The sequence below is a fragment of the Sus scrofa genome, chromosome 2 (assembly GCF_054392235.1).
Source record: "Sus scrofa isolate SSC_HxYL_T2T_F1_AM1 chromosome 2, Sscrofa_HxYL_maternal_Yorkshire_Landrace_v2.0, whole genome shotgun sequence".
NCBI classification, from domain to species: Eukaryota; Metazoa; Chordata; class Mammalia; order Artiodactyla; family Suidae; genus Sus; species Sus scrofa.
Genome location: NC_139384.1, coordinates 109,116,293 through 109,130,080, shown reverse-complemented (window position 1 = coordinate 109,130,080; position 13,788 = coordinate 109,116,293). Strand labels below are relative to the sequence as shown.

Genomic DNA, 13,788 nt, shown 5'->3' with positions numbered 1-13,788 from the left:
CCTCGGTTTATTCCTCTGCAAATGGAGTGAACAGATTGGATATAAAACTTTCCTCTCCAGATTTTGTAAAGAGTAATGATGTAATGTCCATCAAGTGTTTGGCATATTTCCTGTATACATTATTTTCTTAACAAACAGTAGCTCTGTTTAACCAATCTGCAGCTAACACAAATACCCATATTCATGAATATCCTTTGCTGTACTGAAGACAAAGGTTAACTAGGAACTCCTAGGGTTCTAATCAAAACACTTCCATATAGGTAAACTTTATGCACTGAATGAGATTATTAATGAAAACTTGTTTTAAAATATCCATAATGAATCAGGATGTTCTGTTAATAGCCAGGGGTACATTTTCAAGGGAAGAAAAAGAATTGTTCTAAAGAAAGAAGATATTAAGTTAAAACATGAAGTGCAATAAATTATAAATTGCATAGAAAAAAGAAAATAAAATGTTGATATCTGTAAAATATATAGAGGAATACTTAAAATGGTTAAAGTACAAAATTCAGAATGAAGTACTAGTATAGGCTTCATTTTTTGAAGGTAGATCCATATAGAGATATCTTGTAAGCCATTTGACCATTCACACACAGCCTAGGGTTCTATATCAAATTTCTCATTCATAGTTTTTCCCTCTACATTTTGAAAGATGTCTAATATGTCAAATACTATAATTTCATCCTAGAAAATTTAATCCCCAACTAAATTATCCATTTTTGTAGGTGGAACTTCAGGGGGCAATTATGGCATAACACTTGTTCATGCAAGACTAAGCTCATTAAAGTGAAACTTTGTTTCATTTTTAAAGCTTTAACAATATAGATCCTTGCCTATACTATTCTCCCAGTAATAAATCTTATAACAGTTATGCTTCCTTTTTTTCCCCTACTCTTTAGCTACATGGTAAAATCGGCTGGTCAGAGATCTACTTCTCTTTAACTCCAAATCCGTTATATTCCTTCTTGAAGATAGAAAGTGGTCCTTGGAGTTCCCGTCGTGGCGCAGTGGTTAACGAATCCGACTAGGAACCATGAGGTTGCGGGTTCAGTCCCTGCCCTTGCTCAGTGGGTTAAGGATCTGGCGTTGCCATGAGCTGTGGTGTAGGTTGCAGACACGGCTCGGATCCTGCGTTGCTGTGGCTCTGGTATAGGCTGGTGGCTACAGCTCCGATTTGACCCCTAGCCTGGGAACCTCCATATGCCGCGGGAGCGGCCCAAGAAATAGCAAAAAGACAAAAAAAAAAAAAAAAAAAAAAAAAAAAGAAAGTGGTCCTTGTGGCAGTTATCACTTGCAAAAAGGAAGACAAACGATTCTGAGATCAAAGGCTATTGATCACAATTCCAAAGCCAATGTCACATTTCTTATCCTGTGTGCCATACAAAACTGGTTAATTTACAAGCAAGAAGACCCGATCCTGGGGCCACACTACAATCATCATCAAAACTGGTGTGAGAGCCGCTTAGCACTGATGAACTATCAAATCACTTGGGACACAAACTCTAGTGCCTTAAGGAATGCAACTTATTTATAAACTGTATTTGTAGTTTATGATAATACATTGGATTTGAGCCACAAACATTGTTAATTTGTTTAATTTTTTGTGAGTAGTAAGGTGTTATTTCTTCAGTGAGTGCCTTTAAAAAGAGATCTTACTTGAGTGAGAATTTTCACAATGACTCTGGGACAAAAGTAGCTGAGAATGGTGAAAGAATTTTAAAAAGAAAGTTCAATGTCATGTCTGCATGTTTAAAACAAGTCTAATGTTCTGTAGCTCCCTTTGCCTAGTTAGTTCGAAGTTTCAGGAACCCTTCAAATATGCAAAGCATATATAAAAACATCCAATTTTGGAAAACAGAATTCAATTATACTGATGGACCTACCCCTCTTTCTCTCATGGAGTCACAACCTAGTGGGAGAGATGGAAATCAATTATAATCAAGTCTAATATGGGCTAAGATATGTATTATACATCTGCTATAGGGTCCCCTTCAATGGTTAAAATAACTACTCAATTGAATGAGGTCACTTGAGAGTGAAGTTTAAATTTCCTTTCAAAATGTGAACTGCCCAAACTTATCTTGAAGACTGTCTCTTACACAAAATCCAAAGACATTTTTTTTAAAGTTCTTTATAGCGTATTGATAAGCATCAAATATTCCTTTGCATTGAATATCTTGTGATAACTTCTTTGCCAGGAATGATTTTATATTCCTGATCACATATACTCATGACCATAATATATCCCAGAAATATCTACTAGAATAGGTACTATAAATTAGGAAGGATATTACCTCACATTAATTCCAAATAGATAATGGTACAGCCTAATTTAATAATATTTGGTAACCTGATTTAAGAATTATGGCCACTCTAAAATCACAAAGGAACTTTTTATCAAACTAAACAAATGGAATCAAACAATATTAAATGTAGTAGCTTGAACACTGCAGGAATGGGAGAGTAAGAGTTCTTTGCTAAAATCAGTTGCCAGGTTCTTTTCTCAGCAAAGCCCCTAAAATATGTTCTCAAAGTTCTCTCCAAGTTTTCATTCTTCTCTAGGTATCACATATCATTCCTTGCATAACGATAGAAAACGTTTCCCTTATCAAGAGTCTTAGTTGATTGTTATGTAACAGACTAATCTCCTGGTAAAAATATTCCTTTGGGCCAATATATTACAACCACTGTTTTGGTTCCTGCATGTTTTCTAACTCATTTATTAAACACATCTGGAGATAACAGTAAATGGATCCATTAGCCTTTACTTATACCCAAGTAGACAACTTTTAGACCCAACCACAAAGTTTTTTACAAAGACTTTTATAGTAAAATTGCAAATAATAAAAAAACAAGAATCTAGACAAAAAATATGAAAGAACCAAAATTTCTTGAAATATTTGCTTATGTAACCACCATATTTTATTCGTACTAATTTTAGACATAGGATAACATGAAATCACTATATTAAACATTAATCCTTAAACAGAGCTATGTTGTTAATTAAAACTACCATTGTGTGTGTATGTGTGTGTTTTCACATAAAAGATGTGCAAGGTGAAAAATGGAAAGTATTTCGTAGTGCTGCTGGCTAGATGGATGTGCTAATCATCTGGGTCAGCACACATGCCCCCACTCACCAGTTCTGGGTGTGCTGTGATGTTTAGGAACACTGTTTTGAAAGGTGGAGCATGAGGTCTGCCCTTGCGTATATACAAGTACAGTCCTAAGCAACTAGATGATAATTACCCATTCCCATTACTGTTCTTTATAAAAGAATAAGCTATTAGTTGTAGAAAAATTACATATGTGCACAGAGTGTACTGGGAGAAATGACCGAGGATCCTAAATATTACTAAGTGCTTAGACTACCCTAGTGTCATGAAATTATAGATGCATATAGTGAAAGCTAAGCATCTGAAATCAACTGTCTACATAAAAGATACAACATAGTTTATTATTATGCATTTTACATCTTGTTACCTATGTATTGGTAAATCTTGACTTCATCAAAGATTCTAAGTGATTTGGAAGGGTCAGGATGGAGAACAGGACTGGTAATATACTCTACTAGATTTCATGTCCCTAGCTTCCCATAGGCCATATTATTTTTCCTACCCAGTTTTTCATGTCCTTGTGGCCTTGGGTTTCTTTATCTTTTTCTTCAACTATCCCAATTCTACATAGCAGGCAGGGAGTGGCATCTGTTTGCCATCCAGGAAACTGAAATATTTAAAGGACTTTCAATAAATATGAGTGTAGCATAGTTGAAAAATTGCATCAATGAATCAAAATTTACCCTTGTAAAATTCTTGTTTTAAAAAATAGTTTGGGAATAAACGAATGGGTGTGGGGAAAGAAAAGTTTTTCCAAGCTGTTGAGATGTTCTAAAAAGATTATCTAAAGGTCAACATTGACAATGCAATGTGCACCATTATTATTTTCTTTTATCTTGCTCGATAGTATTTGAGGGGGCCTATTTTTCTTTCCTTCTTTTAAAGACGTTTAAAGCAGTGTTCCAGTTTCACAGCCAGCATCTTCACACCATTCAAAAGACATACAGTCAATCATAATCCTGAACAGGAAGAAGAGGGTTAGTTTTCACTTAAGTAAAGTTTAGTGAAAAGCCAACAGATCAGTGTGATTATGGCTGGATCAATGATGAATAGTTCTGAAAGGTTTTACACAAGCAGCAGTCTTAGGACGTAGTTCTAAGGAGCAGGTAGGTCAGGAAAAACATAAACGCAATGCCCAGCACATGTACCTCCCTTTGGGTCCATAAAGAATCTGACCAGATTGTCTAACGGGAAGCCATTCTCGCCACAGGGGCAGGGTTGAAGTGTTTCCATTTCCGCTGACTGCATTTCAGCCTCCAGTGTGTCCGCTAAGGTTTTCTGCTGGTCAAAGTCACAAAAATTCTGGTCGATATCTTTTATGAGGAATGACAAATGTAAAAAGATAAAATCTACTATGTCAGATAAACTATATCAGGCTTTACTAGATCCCAAGCAAAGATTTAACAACATGTAGTCAATTTCAAAGTCTTCTGCTAATTCAAGGAAACAAAACAACTCTCACTAAAAAAGATTCCTGATGAGGCTAGAGACTTTTATGTTCAGAGCTATGAAATCTTGAGAGCCATCCTTTTTTAGATATGAATGGTTAGAGAAAACTTTTAAAAATCCTTTTAGAAAGAATTTTTTCATAAACCATGAGATAAAAAATGGGAACCCTGTCAAAACTCAAAAGAGATCAATTCTGAATAATCTGTCTGTGGCAGAATACTTTGGGAGATTTTACTATCTCAGCTTTTCCAAAATCTGCACAGGAATTTTGCTTTTAATATACAAAAGAGATTCATGATTAACCCATCCTGGACCTCATCTCTATAGAGTAGAAAAATTTGCTCTTCGCTTTATCTAAATGTGGTCTAAACCATCTCTAGATTATCTTTAAAACTGGGGGAGGGGGAAGTTAATCGAGCAGAATGAGAACATACTTAACTCTTTTGAGCATTAAAAATTACAAGCCCCTCACCCCTTTTAGCATAAATTTTATTTTTGTATATGTCTCAAGTGAGGATTTTATCTCATCTTTTCTTTTGAAATCTACAGGGCAAAGCCAAGAGTATTTTGTTCTTTTCCTTCTTTCTTGTCTTTCTCTTCTTTTCCTTCCTTCTTCCAATTCTGAATTGGAATATGCCAATATTTCTATTACAGTAAATTTTAATGATTTATAATGTTATTGTATCTCTCCAACTTTTTACAATAATTTGTATTTGGAAGTTACATATGGACACCAAAGAGTATGCAGTATGTGCCCTATGGGTTCTAATACAGCCATGTCACAAACTTGCTGTGTTACCCTGATACAGCCACTTCTCTACCCAGTCTGATTACATCTAAAATAATCACACACAAAAAAAAAATCACAAAAAATATCTCCTCCCCTAGCATACACAACAGAACGAAAAAAAAAGCATGTATTTGATTTCAAAGCAGCAAATTCTAGTTAAATGTTTTCATTAACTATAACCTTAATGTATTAGTATTTGCAAACAATTATCTTTATGATATTTGCCATGTACAAAGCAAGTTGCAGATCAATCAAATAAATGGTACACAGGTTCTCCCAAGTGCCAAAGTCAAGTCCAAGATTCTTATGTACATATAGCATGTCTGCTTTCAAGACAACAGTGAAGTAAAAATGACTTCCATGCAAATGTCCTCAGTGATAAAAGGAATATATGATACATAACCAAAATGGTGTTTAGACAGAATGCTTTTCATACTTTTCACAGCTTCAGAACTTTCAAAGAAAGATTTCAAAAGCTACACATCCTATAGAAAGCATCAAATCAAAAGGATTGACCATTAAATTTAGCAACATGATTCATTTCATCAATTTTCCTTAGTCTTCTAAAACTCCTTTTCAAAAATTGTGGAAACTGTGTGAGACTGTGAGTATATTTAATTATACCATTATGTAATTAAAAGGAAATATTTTCTATTATCCAGGCAAAGAATGATCTTTGCTCAACCATGACAGATTTGCAACTAGCTGATCTAGAATTTTTGGTGTTGAACACAAGCCCATCAAAACATTTAGCAATGAAAACAATTTCATATAAAGCAATATCAAGGGTCCAAAATAATATAAAACTTTTCAGAGAGAATAAAGACCTTGTTTCTATTGTGTTGCTTTATGCAATAAAGAAATTTAAGTTATATGAGCATACAGAAGCTATTTAAACTTAAAATAAAAATGATTTTCTCACCCACAGCTAAAATTCTAAAATATAAAACTCTAGTTCCTTGAATTGAATTGATTTATCTGTCAATAACACTTGTTCTCCTTTTGGATAAAATAGGTCTACAAAGAAACTGTCAAACTGTTGTCAATAGTGCAGGATATGCAATGGATCAGAAGGTAACTAGCTTGTGATTTCTGGTAAAACACCTTTTATTGTTCTCTTTATGCTCATAGGTATTGCTATACTCTCTTCCAGTGCTTTTGCTTCCTTCTAACTTGAGAAATTTATTTAACTATAATGATTCTCATTTCCAAATAACATTAATTCTAAATCCTAAAATGTACTTTTATTATGATTTCTTCTAATAATGTCAAGTTCTAGAAAATTCAACATATGCAAAAAACAGTGATTAAACCAAATAATTTTAGAAGAATAATACATTTTTAATAATGAAGACAAATCAACTGCCAAAAGAATGATTCATAAACAAGAAATAAAAGAAAACAAATTGCTTTTCCAAAGAGATATTGAAGTAAGGAAACAATTCATGCTTAGAACTGAAATATTAGTCACAGCACTGTGACCTCTCACCTTAGGTGATAAAGTACACAGGTCGGAATTGACAATACATACTCATGGCTGATCATGGCTGCTAGTTATTGATCAAAGGAGAAAAAAAGTACTTTGCAGGAAAAACATTGCTCTGAATTACAAACATCCATTCTCGTGAGACTCAGAAACTCTCTGGCTTTCTCCCTCTGGAACTGGAAGGAAGAAGTGAGTTCAGCTAGTATTTAATATCAAGTGAATGTGGTGTTTAATCAATAGTCTTCTGCTTTGTTCCTCGATGTGGAAAGCAGTGTCTATTCATTCAGCAAAGGTTAATGCCAAGGGTCAAGTGATTTCACACTCTCCGTAGGATCCACAACATTGCAGTAGTTCGGATGCTTTAGACAAAGATGACTCAGTTGGACTGATTTATTGCCACTCGAAGGCCCTGCCTAATACTAAAGTGCTCTCTTATGATAATACCTCAGAAAATAGCACTGATAAAAGAGGAGGCAATAATTACCTACATTTTGAGGTAATGTCTTCATTTCTAACATCCTATAAAGATGTAAGGTCCATTTTAAATGCTCTACTTTTTGCATTAGCAAGCTGTTTAAAAAAGATTTTATCAGCACCACTTCTTTTATGAAATGCATCATGGAAGAAATTTAGCAACCCTAATATACAAATGTCATAATTAAATAATATATGTTGTAATTAAGTAATACATGATTTAACATATGTTTTATATAATCCTTTTTAAATATTTACTTATTGCAATATTTTTAGTTTCAGAAAAGCAAAAGAAAAAATATTTCTGTGTGGGAGGAAAAATATGATTTAAGACAGCCAACTCTATTAAACAATGAAGACATAGTTTGCAATTTGATTTCTTCCTTTTTGACCAATTCTAGCACAAGACAGGCAGGCTGAACAGAAATGCCTTTATATTTTTTCTAAATATGATTCACTTAAAGCAGCATTAGTTGAGGTCACTGTTTTAAACCAGAACACATTTGACAATGTCAGGGGTCCAATCTTTAACATGTTAGCATCCATGATTATTACTCGCCAATGCCTCATTCCAGATGTGTTTTATATAATGAAAGAAGCTCAAATGTCACCAGGAAAACAGTGTGAGAAGAATTAATTGCAAAGCTTATCATAGGAAAGTCATTTAGAATCCAGCTTTCACTAATATATCCATAGATGAATTATATATACCAATCAATTAGTAAAATAAAATGAATTCTGTAAATTTATCTAAAGACATCTTATCATTACAAGTGCAAGGATATTTGAAACAGTTTATTATACCCCATTCTAGATAATTAGTTTGTAAAACACTCCAACAGAAATTTTGTCTTCCACTCCCTCCTTTCATAGGAGATAAGGTTTTGAGAACTCTCAACTATTTTAAGACAATAATTAAGTCAGGAATTCTACCTCAAACTATTTTAAACAAGTATTTTAAAATGTATGTAAAAATAATTATCTTTAATTCTCAACAACAGTCTTTGCCTTAAAAATAAATCAAATGGGTAACAATCAGTAATTCTGATGTGAACAACAATTTCATTGTGCAGTAGAATTACTGACATGAGTCTAGAGGAATTTACCTTTTAATCAAATATGTCTTCAAAGGATGACGACTTTGCTGTAATTCTTTTCCAATTATAATGATTTAATAGGCCATATAATAGATAATGACCTACAATAGAAAAAAAGAGAAATATAATAACAAAGCTTTTGAAAATAAGACAAAAAAAAAGCAACGAACTAAATATGTTGGCTTATTCTTAGCAAAAATAGTACTAGTGACCTAAGCACCCTAAAGAAAAGACTGTAAAGAGACAGGACTAGATGTTTCAAGAATCTTCCAAAGGTGTTTTTATGCGGTAACTTTTCCACACACTGTCCTTCAGGCTAAAGATATTTACTAGGAAATATAATTCAATTAATTTAGACGTGGGTAAAACAAGTACCCTAAAAAGAAAATATGCGCATGTCTAATTTTCCATTTCAAATACTGCCCAAAAAATTACAACTAATATAATCATTTTGAATGGCTGATAAAATATTTGCGTATTTTGAGATTTACAATTGTATTTAACATGCATATAATTGCCAGAATAAAATGTGCTACATTGTTATTTTGCCTATAGTTACAATAAGCAGAGTATATAAACAGTTGTCCATGTCTCAGTATGACTGAGAAAAAAACATTTTAAAGAGTCCATTTTTTATTTCAATAGTAATTATCTCTTCAAATCCTAGCAATGTATAAAAAAACCACTATGTGGTCATTGCCTTTTCTACTTTTTTTTTTAATGTGTTCATACATACAAAAAAAAGAGAAACATATGTATGAATCTCTACTGATGCAGCTCTTATCTCATAAATTTAAACTGTTTAGAACTTTAAAAAAATTAAAGTCTCCTTACAGCTTTGCACATTCATCAGCTGCAATTCAAAACACTTTAATGCTGATTTTAGTGCCTTAAATGGGAATTATCTCAAGAACTATGTTTCTTTCAATAAAAACAGCACTTAGGTCAGGATATCAAGGTAATGGGGCTATTTTTTTTATAATTGTTGTGGAACATGTCTGTAGCTAAGTCCCCTCTATATGTCAATTTCAAAATTCCGAGATAGGAAAAAGATTAAAAAAAAAAAAAAAAACACAGTTTCCTTTATATTTTCAAAATCATTAGTCAAAGATATTTACAAATCCTTTATTCAAAGGTTCAAACTATTACTGTAATGAAGTTTCCAGATATTCTAATGAAATAAATTTTCTATAACAATGTTCACACATGAGTCACAAAATGATAGTAAAGTGTATATATATATTTATTTACTCAATACAAAGACAATTCTTGCTCATTTTACAAAATTAAGACAAGTACATCATGATGACTACAGCATACAATATGGTGTTAAATATTTCAAACATGCCAAGATAATAGATTTTGTATGTTCTCAGTACAAAAAAAGAAATTGTAAATATGTGAGGTGATAACAGTGTTAACAAATGCTACTGTGGTAATCATTTAACAATATGTAACTGTATCAAACCATCACCTTATACACCTTAAACTTACATGATAGCATATGTACATTTTATCTTAATAAAGCAGGCAAATATATGCAAATGTTTAAAAGTAAATTTAACTAAGCAAAAAATAATATTAAAAAGACTTTTAACCTTATGAATTGATCCACACACATCCAGTCTATACACACACACACACACACACACACACACAAACATGTAGATATATACATACTATACTAATATATTTGCTCTAAATATCTAACATACAATGTGTTCATTATTGGGTCAGAGTGGTACATATCATTTTTTAACTAAATTATTCTCCTGGGAATATATTATGAGTACCTTTGCACATACTTTTGTATTCTTTGGTATAATATTAGTGAGTATATCAAATTTTACCTTATTGATCTACCACAGTAATTTAGCCATTTTTCTACTCTTAAGCATTAAAGTCATTTTGCTTTTACTACTACTACAGATGAAACTGTGATAAACCTATTTTAAACTAAATTTATTTAGCAAAATTACCCTAGAAAACGAATCAGAGACTCAAAGGATCCAAAAAGTCATAAAAGTTCAGATGGAGTGGAAGAGTAATCTCTTCAATTATGAAAATTTCATTGTTAACTTCATGAAGCAAATAAAGAACAGAAACATTTTTTGGCTATTTTAACCACATAATCTCCCAGATACTATAATAATACTCCATAGTAGGTTTTACATGTTCTAATACTTTTCTTAATAGTCAATAACTAATGTTTCCACTATTTTGTTCAAAAAGTTTTAATTAAAGAAAAAATTTAAGGACTATACCCATGGCATATGGAAGTTCCCATGCTAGGGGTCCAATTGGAGCTGCAGCTGCAGGCCTACACCACACTCAAAGCAAAGCAGGATCCAAGCCATATCTGGAACCTATACTACCTATACTACAGCTCATGGAAACACCAGATCCTTAACCCAATGAGCAATGCCAGGAATTGAACCCACATCCTCATAGATACTAGTCAGGCTCTTAACCTGCTGAGCCACAATAGAAACTTCCTCAAAAAGTTATTTTTAATGGGAAATACTGGATGATATAATCTTCTTCAGTCACACAATAGGAAATTATGAAAGTTTCATCAGCTTTTAAAGGTTGAATACAGTTTAACAAATATATACCTTTCTGGAATGGCCTGGATTCTTAATTTTGTAGCCATTTTAAAGATAAGTTTGAGTCCATTACTGAGATTTTGTATTATTCAGTATAATATATAGAAATAAAATAAATAAGTACCAAACCACAAATCTTATTTTGAAGTTCTAAAGTCAACTTGTTAGAGAATTTGACATAAAAACTCATTATTTCCAAATCCTATACAAACAAAAATCCTAGTTAAAGGTTATTTTGTTTGTTTGTTTGATATAATTTCCTTTCCAAAGGGTTATCCAGTATGGAATTATATGAAAAAATATAAGTATTTATATATTGTCTTTTGCTTGTTTATCAATATTCATTAATTTAAAATTCAATTTGAAGTTCCTGCTGTGGCACAGTGAGTTAATGATCAGGCCCATCTCTGTAGAGGTGCTGGTTCAACCACTGGCCCTGTGCAGTGGGTTAAGGATCCAGCATTGCCTCAGCTTTGGCTGGGGTTCAATCCCTGGTCCTAGGAACTTCCATATGCCTTAGGGGTAGACAAGAAAAAGATAAATAAATAAATAATAAATTTATTTTGAATATTTTTATTATTTATCATATATATGTGTAGATTAAAGTTGCTCTTTATTCCAAAGACATTAAAAAATAACTCAGATATTCTCAAATTAGTACATCAGCAGTTAGTCATCATTTATTATACATTTTCCACATTTTTACAGATGTCATGTTTGAAAATAATTGCATTAAAGTGATATTTGAAAATCAGTACAAAAACCAATAGGATAGTAGTTTCTAGATCATATTACTAATTAGGAAAATGTTAATTTAGAACTATTGTTGATAGTAATAAGTACAATATACCAAAAGTATTCGAAGGATAAATTTGACAAAATTCACTGTCAAGTAAATTTTATTTATAACCAAACATAATGCTTATGAGTTTTATTTGCTTGTTTTTAAATTAAAAATTATCCAAATTATCCAAATATATTGAAAAAGACTATGATAGATCAACTTAATGAAAAATAAGAAATGGCATTTTTTGGACCCTATACTACAAATTAGACATGTCGTTCACACAATTAGGTAAATCACAATCTTGTTGGGGTTTAGGAAAAGTCATAGGCTTTAAAGGTAGCAATTTTTGGTTAACTAAAAACAAAGTGTCACAGCATATTTTATACATTAGTACACAGGCTATTATTTATATATATATATATATATATATATATATAACCTAAAAATCATGACAAAATCAGGAATACTCCACCAAATTTTGTTCTACGAAACTAAAATGTTTTTGAATATATGTTTCAAAGATTTTTCCTTTATCTTAGCTTAATTTTCAGGTAATGCATTCAAGAAGAAAACTTATATCCATAATGATCAGACATACCAGGATAGGCAATATCACACATCAAAAACAAACAATACCCAGATATTAGTAGCTTAACATAACAAAATTTTATTTCTAGCTCACAGGTGGATAAAGTTACTGTTCATTGTAGAGACCCATGGAGATTGTCTCAAAATAGATGACATGATCACACAGCCAGAAGAAAGAGAATGTGACAATCACACACTTCTCACAAGCAATTTGCCAAAGCTACACTTTATGTACCTGACTCTAAGGAGGCAGAGAAGAACTGGAAATATTGGTTTATTGGCTTTAATTCTTGTTCACAAAACTTGAACAAGTTTAGCGGGTGATATAAATACATTTTATTGGATAAATGTCTGTGAAAAAGCAATTATACCAAAAATACAGAAATAACAAAAAAAAAATCTTCCAATGTATTTGTGTATTATTGAGTCATTGCCATAATACAGACCCCTTCTTAAAGGTCGGAGAATGAACAAATGAGTGAATGAATGAATGAGTTTGTTAGTAAACAATCACAAAACATTCTCACTGAGAAAAGAGAATGACATCATAACAGTAATTCTATTATTATATGAGAAATTGGCCAAGCAGAAAATGTAATAGAAGATTAAAAATTCTGTATTTGCTAGTTCAATAAATTACTTTTTTGGCATTATGTGGATTAAACATGGGGAAATAAAATATTTTCTTAATGTGCTTTCATTTTAAGATAATTGCCCATCCATTAACAATTTTCCCCTCAGTACCACCCAAATGTATTATACTATTATTGATTCTACAGAAAAAATTAAAAAATAAAAAGTATAATGCCATGTTTAGACATGTCCCAGGATTACAGGACTTCCCAGTCTAGATGGGAAACAATTATAGAAACATCTGATTATAATATAGAGCAGAATGAGGTAAATACCATTACACAGATCTGAACTGGTCCCAAACCATGAGTATTTTGTGCCACAGGCATTTTATTTCAGCATTCTTCAAAATAAATGTTCACAGCTCAAGTAATTTCTGCAGCTCAAATATTTCCTCTAATTATAGAAGGAAAAATAATCCCAAATGGTATCCTTTAACAAAAAATGCATCTGGGAGTTCCCGTCGTGGCACAGTGGTTAACGAATCGGACTAGGAACCATGAGGTTGCGGGTTCGGTCCCTGCCCTTGCTCAGTGGGTTAACGATCTGGCGTTGCCGTGAGCTGTGGTGTAGGTTGCAGACGCGGCTCGGATCCCACATTGCTGTGGCTCTGGCGTAGGCGGGAGACTACAGCTCCAATTGGACCCCTAGCCTGGGAGCCTCCACATGCCGCGGGAGTGGCCCAAGAAATAGCAAAAAGACAAAAAAAAAAAAAAAAAAAAATGCATCTGTTAACATACCCTATGTAAACCTGCAGAAATT

The 13,788-nt window shown here is 32.5% G+C and overlaps 1 long non-coding RNA gene across 2 annotated transcripts in view; it reads right to left on the bottom strand.

The window, feature by feature from the left end:
* Nucleotides 1-2,887: 2,887 nt before the first annotated feature.
* The window catches only part of LOC106507121 (uncharacterized), an 86,647-nt gene continuing 75,746 nt past the window's right edge, over nucleotides 2,888-13,788 (bottom strand). Inside the window, exons 2-4 of one of the 2 annotated variants that reach the window (XR_014838371.1) lie at nucleotides 8,422-8,513; nucleotides 4,265-4,394; nucleotides 2,888-4,075 (exon numbers count right to left, since the gene is read on the bottom strand). This is a non-coding gene — a long non-coding RNA (uncharacterized LOC106507121). Of the gene's footprint in view, nucleotides 4,076-4,264; nucleotides 4,395-6,844; nucleotides 7,018-8,421; nucleotides 8,514-13,788 lie in introns of those variants that run through there. The other variant, XR_014838372.1, reaches the window with a different exon arrangement.